Genomic DNA, 15,897 nt, shown 5'->3' with positions numbered 1-15,897 from the left:
TCTTCAAGAGTGTTGAGCTTATAAAGACTGTTGTAGTCACTTGCACTTACAAGATCCGAAATAGATACCTAGCATAGCCAACATGTATAGCACTTAGTGTGTGAAGATGCCACATAAATCATACATTGCATTAAAAACAATGAAACTGATATTTAACCATGAGATAGGATGCATATTCATGTACAAACATATCTGGCCAAGTTAGAAAATAGTTAAACTTGTCTGACTACATATAGGAAAAGAAATTAAAAGTGCTTTCATGGGCATAGGAACAAACAGAAAGAAGTCCACGGTCAGTCAGATTATTTTTCACAAACAATATCCTTTGCAAGAAGAGCGGAAAGATAAAACCCAGCTCGAAGCTTGGATAAGGAGTTATTAAATGACTTCTGTTTCTGCGAAGCTGTTCCAATAAGATAACACAAGGAGCAAACATTATTGGCACAGTAGTCAATATCCAGAAGGTTGGTTTTATCCTAGCAGCAGTGGTTTGTGTGACACAGGCTCAGGCTGCCAGCGTGAAGCCATGTCCTTTGTATAGAGGTACAGTATAGAACACTGGATGCAGATCAATCTCTGCTAGCAGAAGAAGAGAGAGGCTATAGTGCTTATGCTAATTCCATATAGCTGAACTGAGGCCAACTGTTCAATTTCTTTATTTCTGTCACTAGTCTTGGCCAATGTGACTAAAGCCAGGTCACTAAAAGCTAGAGTGGATAATGGCCTTTGGCTGCTTGGCTGTTACATTAGTGCTCAGGATAATAATATGCCATCATTATGAGTGGCTACAGACAATAAATGCACGGGTCACTGTGAACAGCATCCTACCAAGGGTCCAAAGTCCTGTTCTGTAGGACCTTTGCTGTACTCTGTGTCCATGGAAAATCTAATATTTTAGTTTGCAAAGTGTGTGAATGCCATCCTGTGGGTATCTTGTCAAAATTCCTTGACTGATAAACATATTTGGATGTGGGCACTTGCAGAGCTATGTTAGTATGTGCCTGTCAGCTGCACTGCGGGACTTGGCCACACACATGGCCTCTGCTTGCCACAGCCACGAGGCAAAGAGTGTCAGTTTAACCTGCCCACTCTAGTGCAGTGGGGATGCACACAGCTGCATTACACAGAGGGCCAATGGGCTGTCATGTGCTACTTTCCAGAGTCAGGACCATCAGGACCTTTTCAGTGCTCTCCTAGCCTCCCGGTGTGCTCCTCAGTGGAAATTCTCAGTCCTTTCCTTCAGTCTGCTTCCTTAGGGCACACCCCTGGAATAAGTCAGTCTTAAAAAGTAAAATTTTTTATTCTATAATTACCTGCATCTCACACATTGCAAAGGGGGGGAATGTAGAATACAGACTTTCTGAGTGAGAAAAATGTGTGCCAGAGTAATTTGAACTGCCTCCTCTTGCTCTTACTGTTTCTCTTTCAAAGTTGGTTTAACCTGACTAAGGATAGAGCTATTCCTGCTGTAAATGAAGTCCATATACCCCCTCTTCAGTGTATATATCTTTTATCAGGGCTAATACCTCAAATCCATTCTCAATGGGCACTGGCAGCTGTTCTCCTTGTGGGTCTTAGGAGCTACAATTGACGAATGACAACATGAGTGACAGTAGTGGAATGGCATCATTGCCAGGTTTACAAGAACCTGTCTATTCTGGAGGAGAGCAGCCTGGATTGTATGTTTTCTTCACTTCTCAGTAAGGCTCTTGCTGTGCCTTTACCTAATGTGTTTCCAGCAGAGCCCACTTTTGCTTTTCAGGCTTCAGCAACCATGTAAATGTGTCCTGCAGTGGGATCCAAGAGACATTAAAACCTGCAGGCCTAAGAGATCCAAGAGTCCTTTCTCAGGCAGCAGTACAGTTTTGAGATGGGGATTTTGTCTGGAAAGGTGGGCTAGGAAGTGATGGCATCTGGGTTCCTGGGTGGAGGAGTGCTGAAAAGCAACTACAATTTATACTACCTGAAGAACAAAGACACTGTGGGGTAGTTGCTGGAGGATTGCTCTTATCAAGAGCAGTCATACAGAACCTGTTCTGGCAATCTACTGGCAAAGTATGTCCAAAGAGTACTTAGTTTCTGTCATCTTATTTTAGTAATACAGTCTGGACTTTGTTGCCAGGAATCACATTTGGGCCTGTTAATAAAGGTACTTGGAGGTGCCCTAGATTTAAACTGTTGCTTGCTTGAGGACTGTAGCAAGGATAGAAGGAATGACCTTTGATTTGTCCCTACCTTCTTGCCTGAAAAAAACATGCTAGTAGTGCTGAGTGACATTTTCATCCCACAAGCTTGGTGTTTGTGAGGAATCTCTACATTCCAAAAAGCATGCAAAGCAGTGAGGCAACCTGTGTCAGCGGTGTACAGGTGACATTCAGGGCTCTTTCACCAAAGCCAAATAACTTTGCTGCAACAGGGCTGAAAATATGCTCAGGGTTCACACAGGTCTGAGGACAGAGTGGAAGAGCTGCTGCCTGTAAGGTTTATGCAGTATGATGGGTTAAGCACAATCCTTCCTCTCTTTTATAGTAAGTCCTGCTGGCTTGTGCTGCTCTGCTGCTCCCGAAGGCAGCTGCAACTAGAGCGGGCTTTTCACAGAACCCTGTTTATCTCTGCTGAGTCTCACAGGTGCAGGCACAGTGAGCGTGCATAATGGGCAGCTTATTTAGTAATGTGCAGCCCAAGTGACACAAGTGCTCCTTACCTCACACCTCTTTTGTAAAAATCTAATTTAATTTTTTTTTTTTTTTTTTCTGTGTATAGATGATAGTAACAGCAATGACAACAGGTACCAGCACTGGAAGTACTGGTACTGATACACACATTACATGTTCCTTGAGCAATTGCTCTATTGGATCTAGGACACGGAACTTTTATTGCCTTGTGTCTCCAGTTGAAATTTTTGTTCTGTATTTGAGCAGTATATAGACAGACATAGCCAGTACTTCAAAGACTGTCACATAAACAAGTCTTGTGAATAGGCAGGGTAAGTAAACAAGGGGGATATTTTTGATCTCTGTTTATAACAAGTTGTCACTGCATGTCAGCATTTTCACTGGTGTTCAGTGCAGGGGATTGGAAGTGGAAGAATAAGATAGCTCAGGGGATGCTTATGAAGAGCTTCAGCTAACTGAGAATCTGCAAGAGGAAAGCACAGGGCTCCAGTTAGAAAATCTAGTGGAGGAGATAGAGGAGTCTGATGTGATGGGCAAGCTGGAGATGCGAAGAAAGGTGCAGTGTTGCAGCAATTGTAGCTGAACTGCTGGGGGCTGCCATGGTGCCTCTCTCCTTTGAGGGCTGAGCCAGACAAAAATCAATCTTTTTTAGGATTGGTTTTCAGCTCACCTCACCAAATGACTGCAGAAGCAGCAGTGCTAGCAGAGGAGAGGTAAATAGGAACATGCAGAGGAGAGCAAGACTGCAGCAGCCTAGATGCAGATCAAACCACATAGCTTTGGGATCGCACACCAGCCTTTTGACTCTGAGTCAGAAATCATAGGCACAAGGGAAGCAGTGTCACAAGTTAGGAGTTGATTTTTCTTCACTGTCATGAGCGCTGCAAAGAGCTAATATAGTCTTGCTCTCAGGGACTAGATTTGAACAGAGCATTTCAGAGGTAGAAATAGATGGTGGTATATATTCCCTTGCATGGAACAATGTGCAAAACTCGAAACTTGGTAGTAGCAACAAGCTCTAGAATTGTAACTTGTCTCTGGACTAGATATCTTGAGAGAACAGTGATATTCTTGAGTTATTTGGGATGTAGCCACTCACAGGGGAAAATCTTTTTCTCTGTAGCCAGAGAGAAAATAAAGTAGCCAAAAACACCTGATTACTGTTGCTTCTGCTCTGAGACATAATGGAAATTGTCATCTCTGTTGCAAAAGTGTCCTATTTTAATGGAACCGTTTTTCCCCACTCTGGGTCTTCTCCAAAAATACTAGTGTCAAAAGGATTTTATATTAACTATATTAACTATAAGAAGAAGGAAAGCCAGATATGCTCTTGAAAGCTAATCATTCTGTCTGTAGAATAAACTGTTTTCTAAATAACATAAGTCCTTGCAGTCTCCTAGTGCCAGAGTTCTTTGGGGAATTATTCTAAACTCTAGTCCTCAGCAAAGTAAGCTTTCTTGCAGCCAAGAATTAGAGTTAAACTCCAAGCTTTATTTTTATCTACAGTTTTCTTGGCAAATTGTGAAGCTTATGTTTGGCATTTTATTTCCCTTTACAGTCTTCTGTCTTTGGCTTGTATTACACTTTGCAGAGCTTAGGGTTTATACAGGGTTTTGGGTGGGTGATATAAATTCTAATAGGCTTTTATATAATGTAATTTAGAAGCTTAAACAAAGAAAGCTGTATTCTGTACTGGAAGATTTGTGCAGAGCTTTGCTGAACTTATGTTAATGTTGAATTAACAACTATTTTCAGTAGTGTTTTGTTTTTCTTTCAAATGGAATTGTAATGGAGAAGAAGGTGGAGAGCAAATTTCTTACTGAAATGCAATACAACAGTAACACTTAAATATCTTGGGTGATCTGAGAATAGAGACCAAATTTGTGGCCCTAACCTTGTCATTATAATGTGCCTTTTATTTGAGAAACCAAATCCTAGAAACTTTTTTTATAGACAATTTTGGTGTGCTAAAATTCTGTGATATATTTCTCTGTAGCTGTCATAGTAATTTTTTATTAAACAGAAAAAAATTAATAATTATTACAAGACTGTATGTTCCCATTGTACCTTGCAATTAGGGATCAAAAAGCATGTTACAATTATTGGTTGTACTAAGTCAGAACTGAATGTGTAAACATGATTTCTGTATCTGCTGGTGTAAATGAATGCTTTACTCACAGCTTAAGCAGGTCTGATTATAAACGATACTGCCAAAATCACTCCAAACCACACCACAGAGCTGAAGATAAAAGAGTTGTCTCTGTATGTTTTTACTTGTGACAGAACAATATAAATAAAAGCTTAAGACAAATGCTGATGGGAAGATAATGTGGAAAGCCAAACCACAGTGCATGTTACCTTCAAACTTCAGCAGTCTGGTGGTGGCATGAGACTGGGAAGTCTCATGTGGGTTTGTTGAACAGACTTCTAGTACTGGTTTAGATCCAGAAACTGGGAAGGGATAAAACAAGAACCATCTCTTGGCTATAAGTGGCAGCTCCCATAAAAGGCAAAGGAGAGTCATAAAATGCCAGCAGCTATCTGGAGGTACATCTCTATGGACGCTTTCTCACCAGAGGGATCAGCCCCAGCAGAGTTTCATGCTAATGTGCCAACTTGGTTCTCAGTTTAGAATAGTCTCATGCCTGGTCAGCTTCTTTGCTTCCATCTCTCCCTGCACTCTTCTGAGATGATGTACTGCTATGGCTTAGCATAGGCTGTACTTGGACTGCTTGACAGAGATGCAGTCAAGCCAGGGTAGCCAATATGATTTACACAAGCTGCAAATCTTTAGTAAGGAAGAGTCTTGCTCAGAGTATGTCTTGTTCAGGAAAGAATGAAAAAACAGAGACTGTATTTGGCTTTTTCTACCCCTTCTACATCCAGGCCAAGATGATTTTCTGCTAGATACAGTTAGTAGAGGTCTTTATAATCAAATATTTTTGGAGTATTAGAACTACAAATATGGAAGAAAAAAACTTTCTAAGCTGAAATAAAACAGATAGGCTTCAGGAGAGCTATGTGCAGTAAATGGGATCTTGAAAGTGGGTATATATTAATTTTAAGTGTAAGCATGCCTTTAGATCACTCACAGGCATCATCAAATTCAGCATCTTAAAAATACACTTAGTCTAGGTTGTTTTATGTAATACTGCTCTTGTCCTATGATATTTTGTACTTGTGGCAGCATTCTTCCTTTGGTACCATTGGAACTTCCATTGTCCTGGAGACAGTGATAATAATTGTTTCCAAAAATCCTCTTACATACATTGATAAAATCCTTAAATCAAGATAGTGAATATTATGTTTTTTGGTTTTTGTTTTTTAAGAAGAAAGAATCTGAAAATCTGTATCAGAATTTGAGATGAATAGAAATTCTGTGCAACTCTCTACAAAGCAGTAGTGAATCTGCTGATGTGACTCAGAGCCATTGCTTTCAGTCAATATTCCTGCCATGGAATTAATACTGATGTCACTTTCAAGAATCACAGAGTCATAGAATTGGACAGGACTCTGAGCTACCCCATGGGCTGATGTCACTGCCCATTGCAGGGCATGGAGGAAATGACCTTTAAAAGTTCCCTCCAACCCCAACTGTTCTATGATTCTGTGATACCACACCTGAAGAGATAACTCTTTTGCTTTTAATTTAGACTGAGAATACTTTAGCAAGTCACCACAGTAAGCAAGAGTTTTGTAACTGGGAGCTGACTTGAAATGAGAGTTATGAGTTAGGTTCAAGATTCATGCCTATTTTCTTGGGATTTTGTTCCAGGTTTGGCTATTTGAAACTTGAATTGCTACAAACACACTAAGTAAAGAACCTAGATTTTCTCAAATTTTGGAGTATCTCCTGTAACCCATTTGGCACATGTTGGCAATCTAGTCAGTAATAAAGACATCTGGTTACAGACATAAAGCATTTCATATTAAGTAGCCTAGTTTAAAAGATGCAAATAATTGTGTCTTGTAAAATTTTTCCCCAAAATTGACTTCCATATTCTGTTTCCACAAGTTTTCTCTTTCCTTGTTATTTATTTAAAATTAATTTATTTAGACAGTGGTTCCTCTTTAATATATTTCATATGTGATCTAATACCTGATTTTTCTAAAGTTCTTTGTTTGAATTTCTGAGCAAATATTGTGTATGAAACTTTCTGCTATGCTAGGTGACCTGCATGATCACAAAAAGAAAGGTTTTTCCTATCCAGAAATTTGATTTTTCTGTTATCAGCTAGGAATTTGAGATTGTCCCACTATGTTGCACCTTTAAAATACACCATACTAAAGAACTGGCATTGTGAAGAATATAAGGAACACTTTAGAAGCACAAAGGAAATAGTGCCTATCACATCTACTTGTACACCTGTACAGAAAACCTTTTTTGCAATATGAAATACTCAAGAAATGAACTCATAGTACAAAGGAATTTTGAAGGCACCTGAGTGGAAGTATAGCCAGATGATTTTTGAAGACAGGAAAACAGAAAAAGTTTAATGTTGCAAATTCAAAGGAATATCCAAGAAGCTCTTCTCTGTCTAAATTTTGGTATCAGTAGACTCCAACTTGCTTTCTCACTCATCTTCCAGTAATACCAATCACTTGAAAAAAGCCAATTTTGAGATAAAATAATTGCATTTTACTATAACTGGAAATCCGTATGCCTTGGCTGTTCGCATTTCAGACAATTTAGACATTTTAGGCACTTTTTTAGACAAATAAAAGTGCATTAGCAAACTTTTCCTGAACTTCATGGGTTTTTTTTGCCCAGATTGGCCTGCAACTTCATAGGCAAATTATTTTGCAATAGCTGTGGAATTAAGGTGAAGTCCGTATTTCAGATCTGAAACTCTTAAGTGCAACTTCTCCATAATTGGAAATTCAGTGACTAGATGTCTGTCACGGCCACAGCTACTTGTATCTTGCCAAAAACAACTTGGTGGTTCTCAATCACAAGGGAAAAACTAAGCTTCCCAGCTGGCTGATGGGATGTAATCTGACTCCTACTCAGTTACCAGAGTGCTGCAGAAACATGTGTTCCATTTGTTGACAGAACAATTGTCCTGGGTAGCATTTACTTACAATTTGGTGCTTTCATAAATATTCTAAGAACTGGCACAGCGCAGAGAGTGCAGGTAGCAGTTTCCATTTGCACTGTGATGGCCTAGGGCCATCACTTCTAAGCTCACTGCCAGCTCACTCAGCAAATCCTCTAGACTGGAGTAGAGGCTGTTTAGGAATTGAGACAGGTTATGCTATACCTTGCTTTCCTTAGCTGGCCATTCTCATTTTTAGCTGCTTTCTTCTCACTCTGAGCCTCACAGCTTCTTTGCCCAAAATTGTCTAATGGGTGGGATTTGTGCTGTGGCAATTTCCAGACTGGGAGTAAGTAATGAGAATTGAAAGCACACATGTGGAAGACTCCTGAATGACAAGAATCAGAATGCACTTTGATAATGGCTCAGGAAAATTTTCAACTCTGATCTGGTTTTTTCTAGGCTTTTTTTGTGGACAACCTATTTCTTAATACAATCTGGTGAATACTTCTTCATTAAGAAAAAGATACAAGGATAGATTCGATTACAAACACCTGGAAAGTATGATTTTATTTCATGTTATCTATTGGTGATTAATTGTTTTTGCTAAGAAGAATATTCTGAGGGACAGTAATCTGTGAATTTATGCTGTAATGACTTTCCTGAATAATGCACCTACATTTGCCATTGATAATTCTTTCTTTCAGTTGAGACTCTTTAATGTAATATGTTGTAATGGTAATTGTTCTCTAGAAGTCTCAGATAGGAGATCTGAACTTTCTAGGAGTCACATTTACACAAGGGATTTGGACAACAGTTCCCTCATGGGAGGTTATAATCTCCGTAATTCCTAATCTGATTTGCATTAGGGAATACATACAGCTCATTAGCAGCACTATCATCTTAATTACCACATAACTAAATGTGGGACATGCATTTGACTTATAAATAAATGTTCCATATATCCATGCTCCTTTAAGAGTGCCAGAAAACCAGATATACTGAGGATGATGAACTATGCACTATTTCTCTTTAAGTGAGGGGGTAAGCAAAGTAGGCCACCACTTCCTCCCCCAAAATATCACAAAGCTGTGCCTAGTGGGACGTGTAACCTCATTTGCATCCGTTGTGTCCTTCATCCACAAACACATTTTTCTCTATACTGACCATGCTCTGTTAGGAGCAATATTCAAATCTGTTCTCTCCCAGGAGGCCAGAAGTGAAAGAATTACCTTCCTGTTTTACTGGTACCTTCTTGCTTAATTCCTTTTTTAAAGTAAAGGTTTCCTATCTCTTATGGAGAAAATAGAAAAATATAGGGTTACACTTCAATATAAGAGAAAAAAGGCAATATTAAATACATTTGATAATATTCAATAAAGCACATTACAATCTGTAATTAAATAATATTGTATTTTGATTGATTATAACTGTTTATTTAAATATTATAATACTATGACTTTGTTATGCCTCTGTTTTCTGTCTCTAAGTATCTTACTTCTCAAGAGCTGAAACTTCTTAAATATCAAAGAAAAGCATGTGAAATTAGGCATGCTTTTTGACTATGTTCTTGGCCAACAGCAAATTGAAAACTTTTATGTCATAAAGATACTTCATTTGGAAAGTCAGCTATTGCAGAAATTTATTGTCTATTTTTATTTTTGCCTTTTTATTTTTCTTATCCCAACTGATTATTGGAAAAAAAAGGAAAATCATCTTAATGCAGGTGATGTTAAAACTATTTATAAAGGTAGAGTCACCAGATTCTGGGTGAAGACCTTGTAGTATGTAATTTTGAAACAGAAATGTCAACTCTGAAGCCATTTTATATGTAGATAATTAGCATGTGGTGTATTGGGCGTTTTGGAACTGAGTCCAGAGGGTGTCCAAACTCATTTAGAACTTGGCTTTTCATCACAACAAGTATGATTAAACTCCCTGGTGTGATGGAAGGGAAATTGTGTGGGAAGAATATGATCATCTGGAGAGCTTTATGGGAAAAGAAATTGGGTGTCCCATATTGCACAATTTACCTCAGCTACCTGGAACCTTGGATATATTAATATCTTTGGTGTTTATTTACATCTGTGCATGGGAAAAAGTTTTACAGAAGTTGACTAATCTTTAATATTCTTCCTTGGCTGAGGAGCAGGTTAAAGGTTAAACTTATGACTTTAGGCTAAGTAGGGCTATAATAAATGGTACTGATTGTTTTGGTGATGTGAAGACCTGCTTGGGTGAGGTTAAAATATTACACTGCGAGTCTGTATAGAAAACAAGAGACAAGTGCAGCCGTGAAATGTGTGAGACCACATGATTGGAAAGAACTTCTTGGAAATCTTTTCTTGGAAGAGTCTTCTCCTACTGCAGGAATTTACATGCTGGAGTGCTTAATTACTACTTCAAGGTCTATCTTAAACTAAATAGCTATAGCTTTCTCAAGGTTGCCCGAAACCTCCTGAAAGGGTTCCCTAAATTTCATTCTTCTGATATCTAGAAACCTTTTCCAACCTAAATTGTGCCGATATTGTATTTTATGTTAAACAACTATTCCTTTCTTTGTCCTGTGGCAAAAAGTAAATATCATGGCTACCATAGGGCTAAATCATGTGAAGGTAAAATGTCAGGAAGGTGTCTCCTTCTACTAAGCTGGCCATGGTGATGCTAAATTAGCACTGAAATGCAGGGAGCATTAAACATATAGTCAAGTCTGAGGATGGATTTCACTGATTTTCTACAAAAGGGTGCATTTTAGATATTGCACACAAGCTGGATGGGGTAAGAAATATAAATTGGTGTTAAAAATCAGTTGCATATAATTGTGACTTGTATGGAAATTTAACTGAAAATTTCTTTGAAGTCTGCTACTGCTACTGTTGATGGTCAAATTTGTTATTTGTGTTAGTGTAGTTGGACAAGGTAGGTATCACATATGATTAAAGGAGGGATAAATAGCAATAGATGGACACACAGTCAAGACTTGACACTTGTGTGATGGACACACAGTCAAGACACTTGGTAGTATAGAGACCTTTCGTACTATCTGACCATGCCTTCTAAAATGGCCAGCTTTTATACACTGAAGTTAATAAATATTTTCCTTCTGTCAGAGGTCTGTACCAGAAAATTATCAAGCAGCAGATTTTTCAAAAATTTTTTTTGAAGACAAGGTGAAATAAATTTCTCTAGACTAAAACTTCTTTTTGAACTATGTAACAGCTCAAACACACATCTGATTTTAAATGTGTATTCTTTCTCTTTGCATGGAATTAAAAAAGAAACAATAGCACAATTGATCTTTTAAAAGGAGAATTGAGGAGAGAAAATGAAGTGGAAGTGATTTTATTCATTAAGTAGCCTGTCTTGACTTGCTATATGCCTTTGAAATCTACTTTACTAATCTGAACTTGTACTTGTTGAAGCTAGTGACTGTAATGATGGTGACATCATCATTTTGTTTATACTGAAACCTCTTTTGAACACAATCACAAAAGAGATAGTTTTAGGAGATTGATTACTCCTCAACTTTGGAATTTTGTAATTTTGGTATACCTCAAAGATGCTGCACTTGTCCTCAAGTCTGCTTTTCTTAGCTTTAGATTATGAACTCATCAGGCCTTTGATTATTTCTTCATAAGCATTTAAAAACCACATAGTACACTAAATCTCCTGGAAAGAAACAAGAATAACTTTGATCCTTGACCAGATGAATTTACAATAAATATTTAGTCACAATTCTGCATTTTATATTACACACACAAACTGTGCAGAGATGAGCACTCAACATTTTTAAATCTTAATTAAGGATCTGCTAGAATATGCAGGTTGTTCTTAGTTTTGATTTGACCCTGTTGTTCATGTGCCTTATGAGATGGTTTTCATTTACACAATTGCTTCAGGTTTTTTAGGTTTTATTTTGTTTTTTACAAGATCACTCATACTGCCTTCATCACAGAAAATATGACAGCATTTAATGAACAGCTTCTAGGTGTTTTATTTTAATTGTGCATACTTAGAATGTACTTATTTATTATTCACTGCAGTGGAGTGATGTTACTGTTTTTCTTTTTTGCTTTTTACTAACAGTCAAGTTTATATATCTGTTTCTTTCATAAGCACTGACTTTCATGATAGCTTTCACAAGCATGGGAAGGGGGTTTTATCTTTTTTTGCAGATAGCTAGCCAAACAATGTCAAGTTTCAACTGATCTTCAGTATCCAATTTTAGATACCTGAACTGGTAATTTTTTAATGTGCTAAGTATTTTATGACACTTGTCCTCAAAATGCAACATCATCTGGCTTTCTTTGCAAATGTCTTTGGTTTTTTTTCAGTCTGAACCTGGCAAACAGGTACTCAGAGTATAAAGAATGCACCATTTAGCTGAGCACATAGGAAAAGGTTTCATTTTTAAAATGTGATATACAAATTACATTGGCAGGAGTCCTGAGACCCTTCAGTTTTCTCCTATACTTCTCCTAGCAGAGAATCTTCTTCCCTAGACCCTTTTCTTTAAGAGCATTAGGTCAGAACGCCTTTTTCTCATTTTGTAGCTCTAGTTTGTGTGTTTGTTTCCTCACCCCTTCTTTCCCTCACACTCCATTTAACATCTGATACTTAACCTTTCTGATCTCCGAGAAATCAGGTTTACTTTCTCCCCAGGTTTACTCCACTTCTTTACTTGAAGCCAGTCTTCTCAACGTACCCAGGTGTTTCTCTTGCCTGTCTCCTTCTGTACATGTGATTGTTTGCACTAGTATGTGTCTTTTTGCCCTTATTCCTTTTGTTTGACTTTTGTTCGACTTTTGTTCCTCGTATTTCAATGTTCTTTGTCCTAGTGTAGCTATAGGAACTGGTTGTTTTCATACTGCTTCCCTCTCCCCCTCAGGCTATTTCTTTAATTTTGTTTGCTTCTGCCAGCATCAGGTGCTTTAATGAAAAAGAGGGGACAGGTCCCTTATCTTCTTCTCCCCTCAGCTCCTTCTTTTATTTTTATATTGACAGCTCCTCAGTTTGAAGCTCTGTCCTAGCCATGGAAATTATGTCTGCTTTGTCTTGAAAGAAAAGGTTACAAGGACCATCGAATACTGACTCTTGGCATTTTCCTCCTTCGCCATTCTTAGGGGTGCTACTGCTGCTAAAATAACCTCCTGTTGCGATTACCTGCACCAGGTACTCAGCTCCATTAAAGTTGACAGTGTTTTTGTTAGTAATATTGTGTCAGCCTGTAAGAGCAGCCAGTATTAATAGATAAAAGCCTTGAGAAAGAATCTACTTTGGTAGAAGTAATGGCTGTTCCAGTCGTCATCTTTCCATCCTGTTAGTAAAGTCTGTGGTAACTTCTTGTCAGAGGTCCTACTTGCCAGAGCAGCTGGTGACTGGAGTGGATCTGATGCTGGTGTCAGGCTAGGTGGAAGGTGCTTTTATCAGCTTCTAACTTCTTTCTTTGAGTCTCTTAAGCACCTGGTAGTTGGCAAGAAATTAAAGAGCAGGAGAATAAAGTGCAAAGCTGACTCTTGCGGCACTGCCCTAAGGAGACAGGAGATAGGCAATTTCCTAATCAGAGGTCTGGCTTATCCAACAATTTCTGCCGCTTCCATCTATGTCCAAGAATGTGTTTGGGGAGGGGATGGGAAAGGAAAGGGAGGAAGAGGACTGGAGGAAAAGCACCATCAGGCCGCTCTTAGTGGACCAGGTACAGTATCTTATTAAAGATACTGGTGGTCCACCTCTTCAGTACCACACAAGCCCTACCCATCTCCTTTCATACGTCACCTGGTGTGTCAGGGACAGTTGCACTTATATTCATATGCACAAAGCTGGCCTACTTCTATTTTGATAATGACTTCTGGGAGGTTTGGTAAGTTTTGAGTGTTTTGAAGCTCTGGTCAACTTGTTGTGAACAGTGGCATCAGTTTCTTTTCACTCTGGCAGCATGGCATGGGGAAGCTAGGTTGGCCTTTTCTGCTGTAGTTATACATATGGTGACCAGATGGAATGCAGTGAGCAAACAAGTGTTTCAGCCCAGCAAATGACTGTGTGTTCACCTGGAGATATTGTTATCCACAGAGTGACAGAGGAAGTAAGGTGAATGAATGCTGGGCCCTATTGGCCTACTGAACTTTGATTTGTCCATTGGGCATTCTCTGATGGCAGTGAAAAAAGTGCTAGAGCATCTTGTCAGAGATCCCTTCTCAGAGATCAAGGGGAAAGGAACATCCTTTTATGCCAAACCTAACTTGCATTCATGTCAGTAGGCTCCTTTTTGATGGACCAAACATTTTTCTCACTCTAACCCTTCATCTGCTGTCCCCTGAGAAACCTCACTAAATAGGGTAGTTCACTGCACATTATGGGAAGTCCTGTTTTAGATATTACTGTTATCTGGGCTTAATACCCAGAGAATGGAGAAGTTCAGTGCTTGTGAAGATGGGTTGTCTTCATCCCAATATCAATGGTGGATTGCTGCAATCTGCCTCCCAAGACATATTTAGCACTAATTATGTGGGACCTGAAGTTACAGTCCATCCCTTTTATACCCATGCTGTTTTGTACAAGACCATTTTCAATGGTTTAACTGGGCTGAAACTGCCAGTACTGTTCCTGGAAAAGGAAAGGACGGAATAGGTCACAGTTATACTGCAGGTGTATCAAGGCCCTTAATATCAAGGTTATTATTTTTGTGGAGGTTGTGCACAGTGCTTTATTATCCGTTAAAACTCTGGGTCATAATCTTTGATTGAAGAATATGTTAAGACTGCTCCCTATTCAATTAGTTCTGCACAGCTTGTCTTCATCTCCTCAGTACAACTAGGCAGGTGTAGTTTACACTAATGATGCATTTCTCAAAGTGTAGGTTTTAGTGACCTGGTGTAGGTGCATGCCAAATCTTTAATTTAAAACCTCCTTCCAGGTTGTATGGGTCAGGAGCTCTGGCTAGGATTGCAAGGATTGCATCTGTGCTCAAGTGCCATCCAACGGTGTGTGCACCTGCTATTCCCTCCAGGGCATTTGCTTCTGTTCAGAGAAATGGTGAACTAATTTTGTTTGCAGACTGATCTGGCTCTGCCAGAACCTTTCCTGGAAAGCATAGAGAGGGTTACTGGTCACCAATCAGCTCTTCCTCCCCAGGCTCAGGCACACGTCAGGAGCCTTTCGCTCTCCTGTGGCCAGCCTCCAAAGCAAGCTGGTGTTTGAGGCTGTGCTAAGCCTCCTGCTGGTAGGCAGTGCCAGAGGCCTGCTTTGCCTCCACAGCCAGGTTTATATTTTCGTCCACAGGCTCTGCAGAGCCTCCTTTTATAGTGTTCTTAGTTCAGCCCAGTATTTGTTGATGCACGCATTCCTTTCATTTGCTGCTTCCAAAACGGCTGATAAGACCAAAAGCTCTTCTGTCTCAATTTGAGAGGGCTTGTTTGAGACCCAGTCCAACTGAGATCTCCTTGCCTTGCTTTGTCTTAACTGTGCTGTCAGCCTGCCTTCACTTTTACACTGCATCTCCTGTGATCCTGGCCTGATCCTGAAATGTCTGTGCCTCTCATCAAGTGACTCTAGACTTTTTGCTTCTTTCTGAAGTCAAGCTAGGACTGGCCCTGTTGCAGTGAAGTCACTGCTATTTTCTTCCTGACACTTCCCAGCCATCCAGAGTTCCAACACTGTATGCTAAACCCAGAGCATCCCAAAAGTGATCCAGGGAACTGGCTGTATTGCACATGTTGTGGAGCTTTGTGGCCTCTCTGCCCTGCTGGTGCCCATCACCTCCCTGTGTTAATGTTTGAGCTTCAGTGACAGCTCAGTCCAGAAGCCATGGGCAAATAAAGACTTTTCTCCTCAGGCCAGGCAGAGTGTCAGGGTGGAAAAAGGAGCCACAGTATGCAATCCCCCCAAAAATGTAGTGGGAGTAGGCGTAAGGAGGAGCCCCCGGGAAATGTGAGCATGTAGTCAAGAAAACAGGAAGCATAACGGGGTGGTTCACCTGCTGTGTGTGGATGTTCAGCCCCATCAACACAAGGTGTTTCACAACTGAATGAGCCTAAGGAGGTTGTAATTTTTACGGAGGCAGACAAGGCAAAGTTATCTCTACTAGACAAGTGTTAATAGCTGTTTCTAAAAACTTTCACTGGAGCAAAGCTTTACAGGGGCAGCCAGAAGTACAACCTTGATACTGCTCCCTCCCAGCCCCCCAGCCT

The sequence above is a fragment of the Vidua macroura genome, chromosome 1 (assembly GCF_024509145.1).
Source record: "Vidua macroura isolate BioBank_ID:100142 chromosome 1, ASM2450914v1, whole genome shotgun sequence".
Classification (NCBI taxonomy): Eukaryota; Metazoa; Chordata; class Aves; order Passeriformes; family Viduidae; genus Vidua; species Vidua macroura.
Note: the sequence above shows the minus strand (reverse complement) of the source record.